The sequence below is a fragment of the Sarcophilus harrisii genome, chromosome 4, assembly GCF_902635505.1.
Source record: "Sarcophilus harrisii chromosome 4, mSarHar1.11, whole genome shotgun sequence".
NCBI classification, from domain to species: Eukaryota; Metazoa; Chordata; class Mammalia; order Dasyuromorphia; family Dasyuridae; genus Sarcophilus; species Sarcophilus harrisii.
Window position 1 is genome coordinate 193,193,809 of NC_045429.1, and position 21,849 is coordinate 193,215,657.

The 21,849-nt window shown below is 36.4% G+C and overlaps 1 protein-coding gene and 1 long non-coding RNA gene across 2 annotated transcripts in view; one reads left to right on the forward strand and one right to left on the reverse strand.

The window, feature by feature from the left end:
* FOXO3 (forkhead box O3) overlaps positions 1–21,849 on the reverse strand; it is a 170,689-nt gene that overhangs the window by 73,552 nt on the left and 75,288 nt on the right. The gene's annotated exons all lie outside the window — the stretch shown is intronic.
* Positions 725–7,622, forward strand: LOC116423156. The gene is made up of 3 exons (XR_004233637.1): positions 725–1,024; positions 4,407–4,507; positions 7,274–7,622. It is a non-coding gene; the product is annotated as an uncharacterized LOC116423156 (long non-coding RNA).

Below are 21,849 nucleotides of genomic sequence, written 5' to 3' on the forward strand. Positions count from 1 at the left end.
AATGATTCCTGGAACCAAAAAACAAAACAAAACTCAGGAAAGGGAGGGGAGCAGGGAGGAACTTTTAACTGTATTAGGGAAGGTCTGATTGTATCTTTTCTTCTGGTTATATAAGCGGCTGGTTATCTTTAAAAAAAAAAAAATGACCTCCTCCTGTGAACCATATCTCTCACACCTGTGCTAAAGTTAAGTTGGTCAAGGATAAAGATTGAAAACGTAAGAATGAAGTCTACCTTGAGGAAGTAGCCCATATACCAGAGAACTGTGGCTATCTGATGGGGAGGATTAGGACACTAGAATTACCTGTTCCAATAACCTAATCAATACTGCTTCTGAGACCTGATGACAGCACCAGCCTTTCCTGATAATACTTCTTCATTAAAAATACTTTGAACTCGTCCAGTTCGGTGCTTCCAAAGAACTCAAAGCACTCTATTAAAAATATCTGAGAGATTACAACAATGTAACTGGATATAACTACAGAAAGTAAAACAATAGGAATGAGTACTGGAAAATCATAATGACCAAGTCTGGTCATAAAGCAGAATGGGGGAAAAAAAACAAAAAATAGAAATAAAAATTTATTTTGGAAAAAATTGCTCACTCATACATAGCACTTAGCCCAGTGCCTTAAAAGTCAATCTCTGTGTGTGGCACATATTTATAATCCCTGCTGGAGAGGCTGGGGAATCTTTTGAGCTCAAAAGTTCAGAGTTACAGACCAGTATAATTGGTTATCTGTAGTAAATTCAGCATTAACTTCAACACTCATGTCTCAGTTTCAGGCATGTTGCCCCTTTTCTCAAACCCTTCTCAGGGTATCCAATTCAAACCACCCTGCTTCTCCTGCCATATATCCCAATCTATGATCAACGCAGGAGAAATTGGGCAGAGCTGAAACTGAAAACTACTCTCAGAAAAGTTTGAACTGTGGCCTGGAAGCAACTAGCAGAACAAATAATATCTGTCAAGAGTGTTTCTTGGAAGGATGGAGTGCTAGAAAGAAGTCTGATCACCCTAACAGGTAAGGGGAGCATTACTGCATCATTAACAATGACACTCATTTTCTCTCTGTGACGATTTTAATCCTTATCACCAAACAAGAACAATATGGAATTTTCATGAAGAAAAAACCTTCCTTTGTTGGAACTGTAAGTAAAGAGATTTTTGAAAATTAATTTCAAGATTAGAAACTGTGGCATTAAAAGCAGTATGACAAAAATCAATAATTGCTACTTTGGATTTATAAGTTTTTTTTTTAATGGATTTAACATTTGGATAACTTTATAACCTTCCTAGATTGATATAATGGCTTTCTCTTGAGAAATACAAAGCTCTACAGAGATGTTATTGTATTTATTTTTTTGAGATATAGGAATGCCAGGGAATATAAAAGAATTGTTATTTATTTTTATTGATATATTGTTTTGACACAACAATAACTTCCCAAATAAATAAACTATTCTCAAGTACCTTCCCATTAAAAAAAAATCAAGTAAAAACACCCAATATATAGACAATGTCTCTTAATTTGTCATTTTTTATTTGAAAGAGTATTTTAACCTCCTCATCTGTAACAACCAATGGCCCAAAGGGTAGGTACTGTCCTTCTTGAGATTAACTGAATTCCATTCAGCAAATATTTTTTACATACAATTTGGTAGACTTTAAAAAAGATAGATGAAATAGATTTCTGAGAACAAAACAGAACATAACAAGTGTTAAGAATGGAATGTTTTTAAGAGAAATGCAAAGTGCTATGAGTTCAAAAAAGGAAGAACGGGGGAGGCACTCTTTTGGAGTCCATGTAGATGATGACATGAGTTTGAAGGATGTATACAGGCTCTATACAAGCCCATAGATAAAGATCTGAAGCAAGACCTAAGAAAAAAAATCTTTATTAAAAACATTATATATATGTAAGAATGGGAATGGACAAGGAAGAATGTAGAGGGACTCAAGGATAGGCTATTATTGTCAACTAACCAATATAGCCAACCAATAACCAATTATAGCCAACTAACAATAATAGAGTTTAAGTCTATTTTTAATTTTAAATAGTTTTGAACATATATATGTATATTGGATTTTTATGTCAAATTCATAATACAAATTTTTATAAGAAATCCATCAATTGATGAAGAAAATTATTCTCACTAATAATAAAGATTAGACTAGTTACTTGGGAACTAAAAAAAAAAGTCATTCACTTTTTTTTTTTTAAACTAGGAAATAGGGAGTTTTTAAACTTTTTGTAGGAGAATATTTGATTATTCCAAATAATCCAGGATTTCACCAGTATATGAACTTTTGAAGGCATGGCTCATAACTCTTCCATGTCTTAATAAATGGCCTTCATGAGTGGTTGTAACCAAAAATAAAATAAAATTCACTCACTGGTACCTACCAGTCACCACAAGGAGATACCATCCCTGAAATTTACTAGAATAGAAAATACAATAATCATTATCAAAATAAGAGAAGTACAATTCTCTGCATATGCTCTGGTTTTTAAAAATTATAATCAGGCACCCTTCTGTTAGGATGATCAGGAAGGAATCATCCTGAATTCTTTTGGACACAGTGATATAGAAACTAAGTTAGTAGCAGGCCTTTAAGGCCTTACTGTATGTGCCATCAATTATATGTCTTGGAGAGAGAGGGGCGTGGATAGGCTGGAGATAAAGGGGATTGGGCTGCCTTAACGTTTTGTATTCAGTGGGTTAACAAATACTTAAATGAATAAAATGTTTGAGCCAAGGATTTTGGGGCAATTTCAAATCATGAAAAGGAAAAAAAGATAGGAAACTTCAATATTCAGTTCTACTCTCTACTTAGGATAAGTGATTTATTTCAACTCTGGATAACTCAGGTATGTGTTTGTTTTTTAAACCTGTTAAAAAAAATAAGGATTATTTTTAAGAGATATAAAAGTAATTCTGAAGCTTCACCAAATGGGGGCATAAGCTACAACCCTTGGTCTCTTGGTTATTTCATTTATAGTAAAGTGGCAATCCATGGTCTTACTTCAAGACAACAAGCAAGCACCTGCACTTTTGAACAGTGAATAATCTTTTTTTAAAGTGCTTTTATCCTGGAACTCTGGCTCTCCTCTTGCAATATTTTATCAGACGAATGCCCTGCTAGTCTGGTACATTTGATAATTTCCAACTAACATTGCAAGATAAAAATATAAAACCTAATCCTCACTTACCCTATCTTGGAACTATGCCAAAATATTTGTATCTTCCCAGAGCAGACTTAAAGTTAGGCCTTTTGCCATTAGCTTGCACCAAGGAAAGTCTTATGTGAGTACCAAAAGAGGAAATTCATTTTTTCTATCATCCACAAAGGTATTGGAAGGCTTCTGGTCTAGGAGACAGGAAGAGCTCTTAGAAAGGCCAGAGTACTGTAAGATTTGGGTATTAAAATGTGGACCTTGTTCTAAGCAAGCAAAATTAAATATTTACCAAGGAATGTCTCCAAACATTCTGCCTTTGGGAGAGTAAAGGAGTTCCTATGTCAGTCAACTAATATTTATTAAAGCCTCCTGAGCTACATATGTGATGAGTATACAAGACAAAAACAAGTTCCTGGTCTCAAGGAATTCGTAGTTTAAAAAGGGAAACAATGTGCAAATATATGTTCAGGATAAACTTGGGGTAGTTTGACAGAAGGCACACAAATCAAGGAGCAAGGGGATATAATACAATTGCCCCATTCTGCTTTAGTGCCCGGTTAACTCTTCGGATGGTGTTAGAATGCTGGTGGCATTCTGTGGACTCCTGCCCACACAAGAAGCTATTCTCCATTTGCACAGAGTTCTCATTTTTCATGAACCCCTCAACCCCTGGCTAATGTAAAGGCAGTAAAACAATTAGACTTCAGAAATTATTTTGTTGTTAGTTTCTTTGCTTTCTCCTCGATTAGCATGATACACTTAATAACACTTGGTGACTAGATCATTATCCTGGTCATGGAGTAAGGGAAAAAAACCACAAACAATCTGAGAATTTAAAAGGAGAAAAGATCTTCCTTGTTAATTCCCATTTTTGGATCCATAGCTCCTGACCTGAATTTCCTTCCTATTCCACAGAGTCTATAGTTGAGATTATTTACACTTTAAGGAAACCCCCACCTAACATATGAGTGGAGGATTAATTACATTAACAAAATATACAGGGAGGCAGCTAGGTGGTGCAGTGGATAGAGCATCAGCCCTGGAGTCAGAAGGACCTGAATTCAAATTTGGTCTCAGACACTTAACACACTTCCTAGCTGTGTGACCCTGTGCAAGTCACTTAACCCCAACTGCCTCAGCAAAACACACACACACACACACACACACACACACACAGTCCAGAATGGCTTGCACCTTATTTCTTACAACTGTTTTTTTCTATAAGGGTCAGAGCTCTAAAAAGAATGAAATCTGAAGGATTAAGATTTGGGATTTTTACCAAATTCTCTGAAACTTCCAAGGAAAAGTAAAGCAACAATTTTTCAGGTAAGTTCTCTAATATCTGGCCCTACAAACATCATTAACCTATAAAATAAATGGCTAACCCATTCTCCCTGCTAGTCTTAATAAATGTCTGGTAAATGGAACTGAGTGCTAGAAAGAATAAAAAGAAGGCAATTATGTTTTAAAAGGAGAAGAGGAGATGAAAGGAAAAGATCACAAATTTTTATGTAAATGTCCATACAAAAAGAAATCTACATGCACTTAAGAGAAGGAGTGCTGATCCTGGCCTTCAATTCAGTTCAAGTCCAGCATTTTACACATTCCAGTTGTGTAAACATAGGTAAGACATTTCTCAGTGTCCCAGACAATTCTTTGAGACTATAAAATGGCAGTCAGGTTGCTGATATTCATTGGTGTAGATTATCCAGCCCACACAATCAGACGTTGTGAACCATCAAACAAACAAATCCAACCATTTTTCTAACACTTTTATATTAAAGATTTCATTATTTTTATGATATTGAGAAGTGATTTTTCCTTTTGCAGCAATCCACTACCAGCAATCTAGAGCTTTAAAAGTTGTATCAGAAACACATAGTGGATCATGATATAAATGGTTCTCAAATTATATTTATAACACATGGGTCTTTTTCCTCTGCAAAGGTTAGGGCAGTGAAACCCACAAACCCCAAATCACACAGTCCCATTTCATGGTAGACCAATACCCAGAGCCACTCTTAAGCTGTCGAAGTAGTAGAAAGAACAGGACTTTTTAGGTATAAAGCATATCTATACTATCACACTTATTGAAAAGGGAAAACATTGTATCAACTAGTATTTCTAACCATCTGATAGCACAGGGTAGCTAATCTAAGTTTTTTTTGGATCTTTGGAAAGAACTGCCCCACTGACATGCAAAGACAAATATCCTCAAGAGACCACCCACTAAATAAAGTCTTTGAAATGCAGAGGTGAGAAATGTCACAAATGGTATTAGCCTCACTTAAAATTTATTTTAGGTTAAAATTTTAGGTTTGAACTTCTGATAATTCCTAGTTATTCCCCATCCCCACATACCACACATCATACCCACCTTCAACATCCCACATTTATTCTACAGTATTTCAATTCTCCCACTTCACTCAGGGAAAAGGAACATTTCCAATTCTCTGTTCAAAGGCCCATTACGCATGTTTCTCAGAAACCAGGGAGGGGAATTCCTGAAAGAATGCATGAATGAGGGATCCAGCATATAAGATTCCTGGGCTCTCAGACATCAGAGTAGAATGAGTCATTTTCTCGATGCTTGCTACGACTGCTACACCACATTTGTTTAGAGTAAGAGTAAAGCAAATTGATTTGGAGCCCCACATGTGATATACCGACCCTTAATTTTGTTAATTATCATGGCATTAAGGGAAGAGAAAGGCATCTAAAGTGGTCCAACGTGAAATACAGTTGGTGACTCATGGCCCGGGGGTTCCTTCCCTAAGGGAGCAATTTGATTTTGTTTGGGGTTTGGGGGGGGGAGGGTTGTGCTGGAAAAGAAGGGAGATGTCAGTAGATGTAACAGAGAAATCCTGGAAAAAACGTGTGTGTGTGTGTGTGTGTGTGTGTAGACACCAAGAACTCTGTTACAGCCTAATCTTAAATCCTCTAGCTACAGATGACTTTTCTTTCTTTATTGCTAGAAAGAAGTTATCCTACTATTCCTCACTCTCTCTTTTTTCCTTCCTGACTATTCTTCCTAGAACAGAATTAGTAATAGAATACATGGGCTGATCTTAAGGAAAAAGTTGCTATCCCTTCCCCTTCCTCATTCTCTCTTAATGCTTTACCTAGTTCTCTTTAGTTTGTCTCTCCCCCCAAAAAAAACAAAGGGGAAAGAAACAATAAAAACATATTGAGAAACATGCTCAAAAGAATTATTGTTCATCCCTAACTCTGCCTCCAAGGTCATATAAACATTGATCAGAATCCCGTACCCTGATACTTTCCCCTATAGTTTTTGATCTGAGTTGTTGGCCGTATGGCCTAAGTGATCTTGAATTGATAAGATGCTGAAATGTTTACTAACACCAAAATATCCTCTCTTCCCTCCACTTGGTATACTGCCCCAAATCCCATAGAAAAATATTCACCCTTGAGCAAATGATTTCATCTCATTGAGCTTCAGCTTGCCTAATGATAGAGTAGAAAGGGATGACCTTTGAAGTCCCTTCTAATATTCTCTAGTGCTATCCACATTGTAAGCTTTGGACTCAAAATTCACACCTTAGTGTGAATTAGTTTATTAGAGAGAAAGTTAATGGGAAACAAGAAAAAGATTTCAGCAGTAAATTTGGGGAGGAAAAGGGTTAGAGATTAAAAGCCCCACAAATATCAACTGACCTGTTTTGTTTGGAGCTGATCATACCATAGATACTAAACATATTGGGAGTATGGGGCCACAGTAGTAGCTATGTGGCAAAGTGAAAAGCCTAGAGTCAGGACTACCTTAAGATATTCACTAGCTGTGTGACTCTTCGGTCAAGCCACTTTAAAAAAAAAAAAATCTGTTTGCCTCAGTTTCCCCATTTGTTAAATGAGGATTATTAATAACAGCACCTAATATTTGTACAACACTGTGCAAACCTTAAAATACATGACAATATAAATATCTATTATTACTATTCTTGACAAGGCCAATATACAGTCTCAAGTTTGATTCTACCGATAGCCTAATGTTCTGTACTCTTCCAATGTGAAGATGATACTGCTGACCCACTGTCAGTAGGACATACACTTAAAGCTATTTTTTTTTCCTAGTCACAGTGATAGCCCAAGATGAGCCAACCACAATCTCTTGCCCAGAGCCTCTTGTGACCAACAGCGTGCCTCTACAAGAAGACTGGCTAGAATTCAAGTTTCTGTCTTTGTCCATGGAACAGAGCTTTTTCTCTGTGTGAAGCTAAACTAGACCATATGGAGACTGAACCAATGGCCCTGACCTCGCTGGCCAAACAGGTAACTGCCTGAAACAAAGCAATAAAGTCCACTGATTTAGCTAAGAGAAATTAATACCAAATTTAATAGAACAAAAAAAAAAAAGAAAATAAATCAAATATTTATTAAGTGCCTACTATGTGTGCTAAGTGTTAGAGATAAACGATAATGTACCCTCTCAAAACTCCAAATAGATTTTACACAATTCTGTGATGGTTCCTTGGTTAATGGGAAAATTCACATTTGACCACCCAGTCATTCTGTCATTTCATTCATTCAGTTAACAAACATTTATTAAGTGTATCACACTAGATGCTTGGATAAATAAAACACAAAGGCCTTGGAGGATGCGACCAACATGATGCAACCAGCCAACGAAGAATTGATTTGACCTTGGAGGTGGAAGGCACAAAAGATGTTTAAGACACAGTCCCAATTCTCCAAGTATTTGCACATCTGAGGAAATAAGAACCTTAAAATAACATAATAATAGAAGGCTGTGCATACAATGTGGATTTAAACAAAATCCCACTTTCTTACTGTTAACAGCCTGTAGAAGAATGTGATTTGTGCCAATTTTACTGGCTCAGTTGGGTATTTCAAATGGGCTCAAGAAAAGTACTGATCTGGTTCTACTTGCAGAGACACCACACAAGGAGTCACCCTGCAAGGCGGCCCACAAAGAACGGGGGACTCCCTGCATCATCAGCTAGGGCTATGATTTGAATGAGCTGTTCAAGCAACTCCAGCTTTTCAGGCAGAGCAAGGATGCTCAGACCTGGCTTCCAGAACGCCAAGTGGCCATTACATTGCTTGGTGATTCACTAAGTAGTACAGGATGTGCCCAATTACAGGCTGTATTTATCCAATCCTGTTTCATAAACTCCAACTGCACAAGGGCAGAGATTCTCCATTAAAATGAATTCGTATAAGGACATCCTCAGACTTCAGCAAAATAAATATACTCTGACCAGCCCAATATCGTTCTGGCTAGGTCCCCAAGTGACCATAGAAAGCCACACCAGTGGCAGTGAGAAAGCATCGCTCCCTAGTCATCAGGAGGGAGTTCCTATCCTATATAAGGCAACTTGTGTCAAAAGACTTTTTTTTTAAATTTTGGGGGGAGGGAACATTAATTTTTCTTTGCCCTACCCTAACCCCAGATTAAAAACAGTGTTCCAAACTTTTAATAAACTGCCAACAGCAGCTGCTTCAAGATCAGGAAGAAAAAAGTAAAACTGAATTGTTATTACTAAAAACAAACTATTAGTTCTTTCCAAGATAAATAATTACTTAGTGTTCCCATAATCAGCCTCAGAAGTGTGGCTTAGAACACAAATTGTTTTAGCAGTACCAGAGAGATAAAAAAGAACAGATAAAGGGTTGGATTTGGGGAGAAGGGAGAGAAAACTTTTACCTCAGACTTCCTAAAAACTTTCTACTTAATACTTTTTCTCTTTCAAAACATCAAGCAATCTGTCTCTGTCTCTCAGGGGCAGTTGGTGATTTAGATGGGAAGCTAAACCTAAGGTCACAAAGTCCGAAATTCAAAGCTGATTTTAGATGCATGACCCTGGTTCAGTCACTTAAACCTTGATTTCCACAACTCTAAAATGGGGATAACAAATAGCACCAACTATGTTTGCATAAGAAAATAAGGCTTTTGCTTTAAAAGAAAAAAATGGGGAATTCTATACATAGTAGACTCCAGCACAAGTTTGTTAATAACCTGTATTTATTGGATTACAGAATGCAAACAGTCAGGACAGGTCGGTTTTCTGGTCTTGAAAAAGTCAAGACACAAGAGAGTCAAAGTTACATCCAGGTCACCAAATGTGCCTTTTGCCAATTAGCATCATTTAACTGCTGAGAATAATTTTTGTAGCTGCCAGCCTCAACCAACCTTCCCTCTCTTGCTCAGGTCCCACCTCAATCCACATCATGTCTTTCTCCTGGATGCTGCACAAACCCCAGGGTGGGCGGTGCCATGGGTCTGTCATTTGTCAAGCTTTGCAACCAAGCTTAAATGAGACTAAAGAGTAAGACAAGCCAAATTAAAACTCTTAAGATCATTAATCACACCCCCGTGACTTTAGATAAGGTAGTGAAACATATGCTTAGACAGGGCTCGTATTTAGTTTTAATCAGAGACTCAGAGTTTGGAAACAGCAAAGTTGCCCAAACGAGACAGTCCTGTCAAAATTCCCTTTAAAATAAAAATTTCCCCCCTAAAATAACAACAAAAACCAGCTTTATGACTGTGAACACAAACAGGCAGATGGTCACTCAGGAAATGAGGTTCATGATGGTGTTCCCTCCTGCAGTTAGCTAAGAATAGGATTAATAAGGGTTGACATTCACAGGGGACACTCACAGGTTTGTGGAGTGATGTGATGTACTTTCTCATTTCATAACAACCCTGGGAGAAGGCAGGTAGGTACTATTATTATCCCCATTTTATAGATGAGGAAGTTGAGGCTTAGAAGTAAACCCAATGGTTCATAGTCACAAAATTAATAAGCATCAGCAAAGGCCAAAAATCAAATCCAGGTCTTCCCAAACTGTCTTTAAAAACCAAAAACAAACAAACAAACAAACAAACAACAAAACCAGAAACAACAACAACAACAAAAAGGAGAGCAGATTCCATTTCTAGCTTCTTATTGTTAAGTACTGAACAGTGGAAACCACAAGATCCATAAAAAGTTTCTTTCCAAAAGGAAAATGACCTAGAATAGACCTGAAATATCTAGAATAGGCTTAAGGTGTCTAGAATAGATTGGGGTGTCTAGAATAGGCTTATTTGGCACTTCTGGGAAGCAGTGAAGAAGAGGAATGAATAGCAACCCTCATGCACCCAGTGGGTGCCTAATAAATCCTAATTGGCTGACTGACAAAGACAGGCTGGTAACAGCAATTATTCAAATCATGACTGGAGGAAATTCAGGTGTCTCTTGAAAATTGCAAAAGCCCTGAGTCAGAAAGAATTGTACTTTGTCTGTGGTGCACAGGTGAATATTATCTGCCATTGTTCCATAATTTAAAAAATTCCAGGTGGCTCTTCCCTTCCCACTTCCATCAAAACTATAATAATGCTAACAATCGCTAGGTTATTAAATATTATTGATATAATGTTAATATCATATTCATAGAAGCCACTATTTTGTGGCCTTAAAAAAAAAAAAAACTAGTCAAGTTTGAAAGCAAATCAGGTTCATTTTTAATCACCAAGTAAATTCATACAAATACCTCATACAGCAATGGGAGAAAAATATTCTTCTCTCCAGAGACCTAGACCATTTTAGCAAATGGATTACTTACTATTAGGTCGCTACTTTCCAATCTCTATTCCCTGTATCTGAAATGTCCTCTTATCATACCTCTAAAGGTTGGAATTCTTATCTATCAATAAAGCCCAATCTAAATGCCAGCTCCCAGAGGAAGCTTTCCTTGATTCCTTGTTCCCTAATTGGTAATGACATTTTTCTTCCTCTGATCTGAAATAACTCTTTGTTTTTCATGCATTATGTATATTTTGATTATATTTTATACATGTCATGTATAATTTGTTATTTTATATTACAATTTATATTACAATTATCTATGCATGTGTATATGTCTTAGATTCTTACTAGAGTGCACAAGAAGGCAAGGCTGCTAAATTCTGTATCTGAAACAATTGTCTGCCTAGAATAGGTAAATGTTTATCAAACTAAACTAAGGTAAATTAAACTGGTGGGCAGAGAAATTTAAACAGAACCCCCCTCCCCCCCAAAAAAAGCCAATGATAGGTCTCAGTCCTAATATATTTTTAGTTGACACTTTATATTTTCCTTTATAAATGTAATATCTTATTTGTTATAGAATCACCGTCTTTCTTTTCTGAAACATTATTTTCTTCCTCAGTCAGCTTAGACACTGGGGAAGTTGAGTTCCACCAAGGAGACAGAGGCTTCCAGCCACCTGACTGTTATTTGCAGAGACTTAAAAAGAGTAAATCTTCTCCCCTGTTAACGATAATGAGCTTCTGGTGGCTAGAGCATCCTGTGATTAGCTTACTCTGGCTATTTCTATTCCAAATACCCAGAAAATCTGAGCTCAAATGGGACAGAATTTTTCTTTTAAAGATCTCAACCTCTGCACCTTTCATTTTTATATCTTATAAAGATGCATTCAATATGACGGGAAGTCAAAGCAATGAAGAGAATACTGGGTCTGTAGTCAGGAAAACTGGAATTCAAATCTAGTCTCAAGGTACTTCCCAGCTGTATGACCCTGGGCAAGTCACTTAATCTTAATTTCCTCGGGTATAAAAAGGGAATTATAATAGCACCTATTTTAGATGATCAAATGAGTAATATTTGTAAAGCATTTGGCACAGTGACTAGCACACAATAAATGCCAAATAAATGTTTCTTTCCTTTCTTCCTTCTGCAGAGATGGAAGATTGTAGATATGCAATGATATTATGTATACTGTCACATTCAAGTGACATGTGGTTTAGTTCTTCTCCCCTCTCCCCCTTTTTATTCTTTGTTACAAGAGGATGAAGGAGGGTTTTTTATTAGAAAATCAAACTTATGTAAAAACAAAAGCTATCAGTAAAATTTTTCACAACCCCACATTCAATAATAAAATATACATTTATATATCTAATATGTATCTCTGTGTGTGTGTGTGTATATATATATATATGCATTTTTTGTCTGAAAATAGACTTCAGTTCTTAAAGCAGATAATGTGAGGGGGTAAATTAAAGGAAGCAGACAGGTGAGAATACCACACTTCCCTCCAAAGAAAGAAGATATTCTTCTGACCCAGGTGACAGACCCAGAAACCCAAGTGCCTTGGCCCTTAAAAGGTAATCCCAGGTTTTATGCAACAAGACCAATACAATTTAAATGTAAACTACACCTTTCAATGAAAGCATTAAAAAATTCCCATAAAAAAAAAAAAAAGAGAGAGATAGACCATGTTGCCCCTGTTAACAGAGTCAAAAGTCAGCCTGCTTGGACACTTCCTCCATGTCCTCCCACCTCCAATGCCTGGGTGTTAAAACAAAGCAGGCTTTGTGAGTGCAAGAAAGAACTTATCTGTAACATAGAAAACAGATGGAAAGAAAGATAGGCAAAGATAGAGTTGGAGAATAGAAGCTCTGTGGCCTAGAGTTTCTTAAGCCTTCATTCTCTCTGAAATAACAATAGAACCACCTGATTTGGATGAGCATTCCTGTGGACAATGTAGGTATGTTCATTTCAGCTCTAGAGTAGGAAGGGATCTCATAGGCAATCCAATCCAATATCTCCCGTATTACAAGTGAGGAAACTCATTTTAAGTACGTAACCTCCAAAGTCACAGGCAGTAAACAATCAAAAAACAAGATTTTTTCCCCTCTAATTTAATATTTCTCCCCAATTACATGTAAAAAAACAATTGTAACATTCTTTTTTTTCAAATTCTGAGTTCCAAATTCTCTTCTTCCCTTCTCCCAAAATCACTGAAAGGGCAAGCAATTTTACATAGATATACATCTATCTATAGTCATGAAAAACCATGCTATGAAAGAAAAAGAAAACAGATTTTAAAAAACCATTAAGAAAAATAAAGTGAAGAAAAAGCGTTTTGGATCTGCATTCAGGCTCCATCATTTCTTTCTCTGGAGATAGGCAATACCTTTCATCAAAAATCCTTAAGAACTGCCTTGGATCACATGAGAATAGGTAAGATATTCACAGGAGATCATCACACAATATTTCTTTTACTGTGTATAATGTACTTCTGGTTCAACTCATTTCACTTTGAATCAGTTCATTTAAGTCTTTCTAGGGAAAAAAAAAGATTTCTTAAGTGACTACTACACGACATCAGACACTATGTCAAATGCCAGGAGTGAAAAATACAAAAATATTATGAAATCTTTGCCCTGACATTCCACTAGGATGCATGTATAACACATATGAGGGCTTACAGAATGTACATGAACAGAAACTAAGTTTTATTAGACTTGAAGAACTGCAAAGGGCCTCCATTAACTCATTTGATCCTCACTGAAGTAGGTGCTACAAATATCCCCATTTTACAGATGAAGACATTAAGTAATCTAACTATGGCCACATATCAAGTTCTGGAGGCAGAATCTGAATGTCTTCCTGATTCTATGTATAGCATTCTTTTTGCTATGTGATGTTATATTTTGGTTGATTCCTTTTCAGATTTTCATTTTTAAAAATGTTTAATATTTTATTTTTCCTCAGTTACATTAAAACAATTTTTAACATTTGTTTTTAAAACTTTTGAGTTCTAAATTTTCTCCCTTCCTTCCCTTTTCCTTTTTATTAAGAAGGTACATGTGAAGTTACGTAAAACATTTCTGGAAAAATTAGATTGTACAAAGTTATATGTTAGATCAACTGTGATGGACTTAGCTCTTCTCAACAATTTGGTGATTCAACACAAGGTGATCCCAAGAATTTAGGATGGAGAATGTCAATCACATTCAGAGAGAGAACTGTGGAGACTGTATATAAATCGAAGCTTGGTTATTTTCACCTATTTATTTGTTTCTTTCTTTCTGGTGGTTTTCCTCCCCCCCCTTTTTGGTCTGATTTTTTTCTTGCACAACATTTGCACAACAAATACGGAAATATATTTAAAAGGATGGCTCATATCTAACCTATATCAGATTGCTTGGTATCTTGGTAATAGGGAAGTAAGGGAGAAAGGGGGAAAAATTTAGAACATAAAGTTTTACAAAATGAATGTTGAAAACAATCTTTACATGTATTTGGAAAAATAAGATACTATTAAAAAATTATGTTGTGAAAGAAAACAGATCAACCCCCCCAAAAAAAATCCCAAGAAGAAATAAAATTTTTATGGATAGCATTTTTCATCATAAGTCTTTCAGAGTAGTCTTGGGTCATTGTACTGCTGAGAATAGCAAAGTCATTTCAGCTGATCATTTTTTAGGGTTTTCTCAGCAAAGATACTGGAGTGGTTTGCAATTTCCATCTCCAGCTCATTTTACAGAGAAGGAAACTGAGGCAAAACAGGGTGAAGTAACTTGCCCAGGATCACATAGCTACTAAGTGATTGAGGCTGTATTTGAACTCATGAAGATGGGGCTTCCTATCTCCAGAGGCAGAACACACAATGCTGCACATTTATCCCGGTGGTCACAAAATGCTAAGGGCTAGAAGGAAGGCAACCTTAGATATCAAGTCAAAGGTCTTCCAAGCAGTAACCATTAGATTTGGGTTCACCAAACTAAGCTCTCCTCTTCCAAATCCATTATTCTTTCCATTAGCCATGTTCTTATTTAATTTGATTCTCACAATTCTATGAAATGGACAGGGAAGGAATTATCTTCATTTTACAAAAGGTAGACAAAGTTCAGAAGTGACTTGCTCAAAGTCACACTACTTGGATGAGCAGAGACTAGAAACCAGGACTCCTGATATCTTCTTGGGGTCTTTTATAATCACGCTATGATTTTTCAACAACCTATCTCAAGGATACCCACACCTACTCTCAGATGCTGCTTTCTCCTACATTCCACTACAACAGAGGTCCTACCTTCTGCTAAAAGCCTTAATGCTAGTGTATCCCTTGTGTTGATATCCACACCCATTCTCAGATGCTGCTTTCTCCTGCATCCCACTACAACAGAGGTCCTACCTTCTGCTAGAAGCCTTAATAGTAGTATATCCCTTGTGTTGATACCCAAACCTATTATCAGATGCTGCTTTCTCCTATATCTCACTAAAACAGAGGTCCTACCTTCTGCTAGAAGCCTTTAAGGAGCTCTTTAATACACTAGTGAATCCCTTTTATTGATTTAACTTGTACAGTTTGAATATAGAACTTTTGCCCCTCTGTATCCTTACTGTGTAGCAAAGTACCCGAAATGTAGTAAGTAATTAATAAATGCTCAGTTACTGATGAGTCATTTTAAAAAATCAAATAACTAATAAATCACTTTTTAAAAAAATCATATAAAATAAATAATAATTACTTATTAAGCACCTACCAAGCACGAAGATACATTCTGGGGATATAAAAATACAAAAAAAAAAAGTTTCTGCATAAGTTCTAGACAGGATAAACAGGCAATAATTAACAAAGGGAAAGCACTGGCATTAAGAGGGCTAGGAAAGCCTTCTAGTAGAAGGTTTGCACTAAAAGGAAGCCAAAGAGATCAGCAGAAGACAAAGATTGTTACAGCCGTGCAAGGAACAGAGTGAGAAAAGGCCCACAGTTGAGTATCTTTTTTAGGCAGAAGCACTTTCCCAAACCCAGGGAGTCTGTCTTCAAGTCTACTGCTTTTTCTATTATCTTCTCAGGAGGAGCCAATGATAGAAAATCTCTTAAATTAAACGACTAATTGGTTCGCAATCCATTTCTCTTTTTGACAGAGCCCAAAACAGCACAGCCTCAGAGATGAACCCGCTCAACCTAACCAGTTACACATCATCTCTTTAGTCGATGTGAGATAGGAAGAGGATTGATCCTGAAGACATTTGTGAAGTGACCTCCAATAACCTCTCTTGTACCACACACTTTGTCCACTATTCATTGGAGTTAAGGCAGAAAGCAAACCAAGATCAGTGTTTTATGCTTCTGTTAATGAAATATCACAGGCACTCCACCGCAGAGGGCTGGCTGAGAGCTGCTATTCCCAGGTTATGAGAGAAGTCTTACCATAAACCACATTTATTAATGTTAATAAAAATTAACTGTTTATTGACTAGCTTGAGAGTAAACCAGATTACTGACCTGACAAAGTTAGAGGGACTTGAGTTTTCATTACAATTGCTAAGATGTGTTATCTATTAGAGTAGCTCTCTTGGAAACTGCCTGTGTCAATGAAATCACAAGCGCCGTCCCTATCCTTCTAACAATGAAGTTTTCCCAAAATGAAATGAGCAGTTTTATTAGTGAGTTCCTATCCCTAAAAGTGTTCAAGTTGAGAGGGAAATGATAAATAATAAAAAAGATGTATAGAAGAAAAGGAGCTTTAAAATCCATTCCAACTTTTTTAAAGCTGATAAATAGATTTGGGCCTGTCATTTCATGGATGGGAGGTCTAGATGGGGCAGCACTGGATGTGGGCTTAAATCCTGTCCCAGATATCTGCTACTTCTATGATCCTAGATAAGCCATTTCTCCTTATCTGTAAAATGGGATGACTGTACCAACTTCACAGGACCACTTTAGGGACCAGCCACCTTGAGATAACATGTAAAAAAATTTCTTTGCAAACCTTAAAGCACTACAAAAATCCTAAAAATCATTATCATCATCATTGTGATTATGATGATGAGGATGATAGATCATTGCCAGTGTGGAAACTCCTTCACTTGGCAAAGATTTAAATCCTCTGTAACTTAGGGCCTTAGAATATTATTTAAAATCTACTGAGATTTTGGTCATAGCCACACAACCAGAGATGAGCCCGAATCCAAAATTGCTCTCCTACAATAGTAAAAACAGTGGATTGGCCAGAACAGCATTACCACAGAATCACATAATTTGAGAACTGAAAGAGAAGTCCCAGAAGTCAGAGTCTAACCTACACTCTAAAGGAATCCCTCTCTTCTTTTGCCTCTCCACCCTAGGACTCCATAATTCTAAAACAACAGTATCCTGAAGCAGGGGATGGTAAGAGAAAAGTAAACTTATGTGGGTGGGTGGTGCATTATTTTCCTGAACTTGCAAAAGTCTCCCTTAATGGTTTGAAAGGGGACTACTATGAGAAATACTAAACCCTCACAAATGGCTGAGGTAAGCACTTTTAAATACTCTTCAGCTTACAACCATAGTGGAAGATGTTTTCAAACAAATCAAATGGCAGCTCTGAGAATTCTTAAATGGTACACTGTGTTCAGAAACCATAGAGCTGACTAGCAGGTAAGAAAAGCTATCTGGTTTCCCTGTTTCTGCTAGTTCATTTTTGTTCCTGGGTTTTGTTTTTGATGAATAAGTTGCAGGACTATTAGGAAAGTTTTGGTCTGGTTTGGTTTTGGGGAGGAGGCAGAAAGTTTCTTTAAAGTTCTTTTAACTTTAACCTTCATCCACTTGAGAAATTTGAGTCTGGGTTGTGTCTTTTAACAATTTCCTGTTTTATTTTCCTCTTGAAGCCAAAAAGATAATTCCTTGGTAGTAGTTATCCTCCTTGGCAAAAGTACCTGGGAGATCTGGAAATAGATGGAGAATGGCCAACTCACAACCACTTTTGGCACAATCCCTGGCAGGGATCTGAATAAGGAAGTCCAGATCTGGGGTCAATCAGAGGTGGAAGGAAAAAGCTACAAAATTCTATGACCATTCGGGAGGGTGGGTATGATGTTTTAGAGAAGTGCCATAAAATATTAACATAAATAAGGGCCTTTAGAGAACACATTGAGCAACTCTCTCCACTTTGTAGATGGAGAAACTAAGGCCCAGAGAAACAGTAATTTTCTCTTAATTATACAGTAAATCAGTGTTTGGAGCTGGGCCAATGTATTTATTTCAATAAGTCAGGAAAGTTTTGGAAATTGTCCACCTCCCTCCTCCACAAAATTACAAAACTTTTCTGGTACTATCCAGTGGAGGCTTTGAAGTTTCATTGTAGCAGAACCCAATATCAGAGAATTGGAAACTCAGGAATCTCAGAGACCATCTAGTCTAGAAACCTCCTTAAGACATGGATGAACAGATGTAAAGTGAAGTGAGCAGAACCAAGGGAAGAATTTATATAACAACAGTACTAAAAAAGATAAGTAATTTTGAAAAATTTGGGAACTCTGATCAACACAATGATAAACCACAGTTCCAGAGGATGCAGGAGATATGTTCTCTCTCTGTAAATAGAGAGCTTATAGTAGAAGAAATTTTTTTTTTTTGATATGGTCAACATGGGTATTTGTTTTGCTTAAATATACATATTTTTAGTGGTTCTTATCTTCATTGCTTTCCCAATGGGGGTGGAGAGGGATAGATAGGGAAGAAGCAAATGAGAACATAAAAATAAAATAAAATTGAATAAAAAAATAAACAAAATTACATCGAATACGAATCTCCTCTATGATAACTTTTTGTGCAAAAGAAACAGGTCGTCTTTGTAACTTCTATCCATTATTACTGTTTCTGCCTTTAGAGATCAAGCAAAACTGGTTTAATTCCCATTGTAAATCCAATGAAATTCAGCATAATGGTTAAATTGAGTCAGAAGTGATAAAAGGGTTCTAGAACTAGTAAAACAGAAGTAAAAGAAAAGGCCAGCATTTCCTTAAATCTGTGTACCCTGTATTGACACTGCTTTAGAATGCTTAAAAGGCAAAATGGAAATTACAGTTCATTTCTGGAAAACTCTTTTCAGTAGTTGCCTTGATTAAATAATACTATTTTCCTCTCCCACAAATACTTTGAGATTGAAAGAGAATCATCAAAGAATTTTGATACCTAAATCCTGCAGAGTTAAGGATTAGGATGAGGTACTAGAGACACCAGATTTTTGAGAAGAAATGAAGATAATGGCCCAGGCTTTAATGACCCAAAGTCGTTGATAGAGTTGGGAGTCATCAAACAAATATAAACAAATTTGTGTATGTATGTATATATGTAAATATGTATACAGACATATATATTTACACATATATATGTTTTTCTCTGTGTAAGTAAATGTATAAAATACGAAAAAATGTAAAATATGCTTAAGTTCCATTTTCCAAGACCTAAAACTTTTTACCATAAAAAAATAGAAAAATAAATAAAAAAAATTAAAAATTTTTTTTTAAAAATAGGCATTTGTACAACAAGCTGGAAGGGGTCATGCTAAGAGGGAACCATCACTGTTGAGACAGCTTAGAATCTAGCTCAATTTACTTGAGCAGATAACTAACTAAACAAGTGCCTACTTAAATCTGAAGAACTAGGTGAGAAAACACTTAAATTTCATGTTCCTAACATTCCGCAACCCCAACTCTGAAGACTTCCCACTCTCATGAAATTACTGAAACCGTTTCCAATTATTTTCTTGCATGTGCTTAAAAATTCCAACTACAATACTTCTATTGCTTTTTTTGTTTTCCAACTACAATAGAAGTAGCTTCTGTGAATTCAGTACCATCTTTCCCTCAATTAATCAAGTTTTATTAAGAGACTATCCGATGTTAGGCATTGTGCTAGGAAAAGGATATAAAGACAAATAAGAAGCAGTCAGTGGGCTGTGGGTGGTGGGGATGATGTAAAGGTAGAATGTACATACAAGCATATACAAAACACAAAGGAAATACGGGGTACCTGGGAGATAAAAGCACTAGCAAGTTGGGGGAGACTAGAAAAGGTCTCCAACCTTAGCAATAGCTTAGCTTTGTTTTTTTTTTTTTTTGGGGGGGGGGGAGAAATACTTCCCCCTTACAAAAATTGTATTGTCAGGATAGATGGGGGGAGACTTAGCAGATAAAGGGGTGCATAGAATAGAGTGCTAGGTCTGGAGTTTAGCAAAACCTGAGTTCAAATCCAGGTTCAATTAATCATAATTAGCTGTGACTTTGAACAAGTCACCTAATCCCTGTCTGCTTCAATAGTAAAAGGGGGATAGTAAATTCATCCTACTTCCCAGGATTATTGTAAGAATCAAACATTATAGTATTTGTAAAGTGTTCAGCTCATGGTAGGTGTTATGTAAATACTATCTGTTATTATTCAAAGCAGGGAGATCAATCAGAAGGTCATTACAATAGTTCAGGTGGGAGGTTAGGAAGGTCTGAAATAGGGTGGTGACCATTTGAATAAAGAGAAGGGGATGTTGAGATTAAAGAAATGAAGAGATCTGGCAAATGATTAGATACATAGAGTGAGAGTTAAATCAAGGATGACCCTGGGATTGTGAAAAGCGATAAGTGGAAGGATGTGCCCAACACAGATAAAGGCAAGTATGGAAGTGGGAGTGACTACTGAGTGGATTCAATTTTTGTTTTAATTTGAGATGTCTATGGGGCATCAAATTCTAAATGTCCAAGAGCCAGGTGGTGAGGTAGGACTGAAGTTCAGAAGGCAATCTACTTTCCCAATAGCCAAATGAGTAAGTATAGGTGTATAGGTTCAGATATCAAAATAATAAGTATTTCATGGGAAATATATACATATCAACCTGGCTAGATATGAACCCTCCTTGTACAGACATCTGAATCATGTCCAATTCTTCATGACCCCATTTGGGGTTTTCTTGGCAAAGACGTTGCAGTGGTTTGCCATTTCCTTCTCCAGCTCATTTTACAGATGAGAAAACTGAGGTAAACAGGGTTAAATGACTTGCCCAGGGTCACACAGCTACTGAATGTCTGAGACTAGATTTGAATTCAGATATTACTGACTCCAGGTTCAGAGCTATTCTATCTGTCTAGCTCTTGAATCCTAATCAGACACCACTACTATAATCCTGATCAAGCAGGGGAAAAGATTAAAAAGTTTATCAATTGAATGATAAATGTTGGAGGAGATGTGGGAAAACTGGGTCATTAATACATTATTGGTGTAATTGTGAACTGATCCAACCATTCTGGAGAGCAATTTGGAGCTATGCCCAATAATGCTGTCAAATTGCATATCCTTTAATCTAGCAGTGTCTCTACAGGGCTTGTATCCTAAAGAGATCATAAAAAAGTGAAAAGGACCTACATGTGAAAAAATGTTTGTGGCAGTTCTTTTAGTAATGGCAAGGAACTGGAAATTGAATGGGTGCCCATCAGTTGAAGAATGGCTGAATAAATTCTGGCATATGAATGTTATGGAATATTATTATTCTATAAGAAACAGTCAGCAGGATGACTTAAGAAAAGGCCTGAAGAGACTTGCATGAAGTGATGTTAAATGAAGTGAATAGAACCAAGAGATCATTGAAAACAGTAAAAACAAGATTATGTGATAATCAGTTCTGATGGATGTGGTTCTTTACAACTGTGAGGTGATTCAGGTCAGTTCCAATGGTTTTGTGATGAAGAGAGCCATATGCATCCAGAGAAAGAAGTATGGGAACTGAATATGAATCATAACATAGCATTTTCACCTTTTTATGCTGGTTGTTTGCTTGCTTTTTTTTCCCTCTTGTTTTCTTTTTTCCCTTTCTGCTCTGATTTTTCTTGTGCAGCATGATAAATATGAAAATATATTTAACTTATACTAGATTGTTTGTTAGAGGAGAGAGAGAGAAGAAGAATAATTTGGAACACAAGGTTTTGCAAAGATGAATGCTGAAAACTATCTCTGCATGTATTTGGAAAAATAAAAAAGCTATAATAAATTTTACATTTAAAAAAGTTTATCAATTAGTTTCTAAAAACCTATTTTTATGATTATGGCCATGTTAAAAAAAAAAAAAAAAGACAGGACTCACTGAAAAAGATCTTAATGTT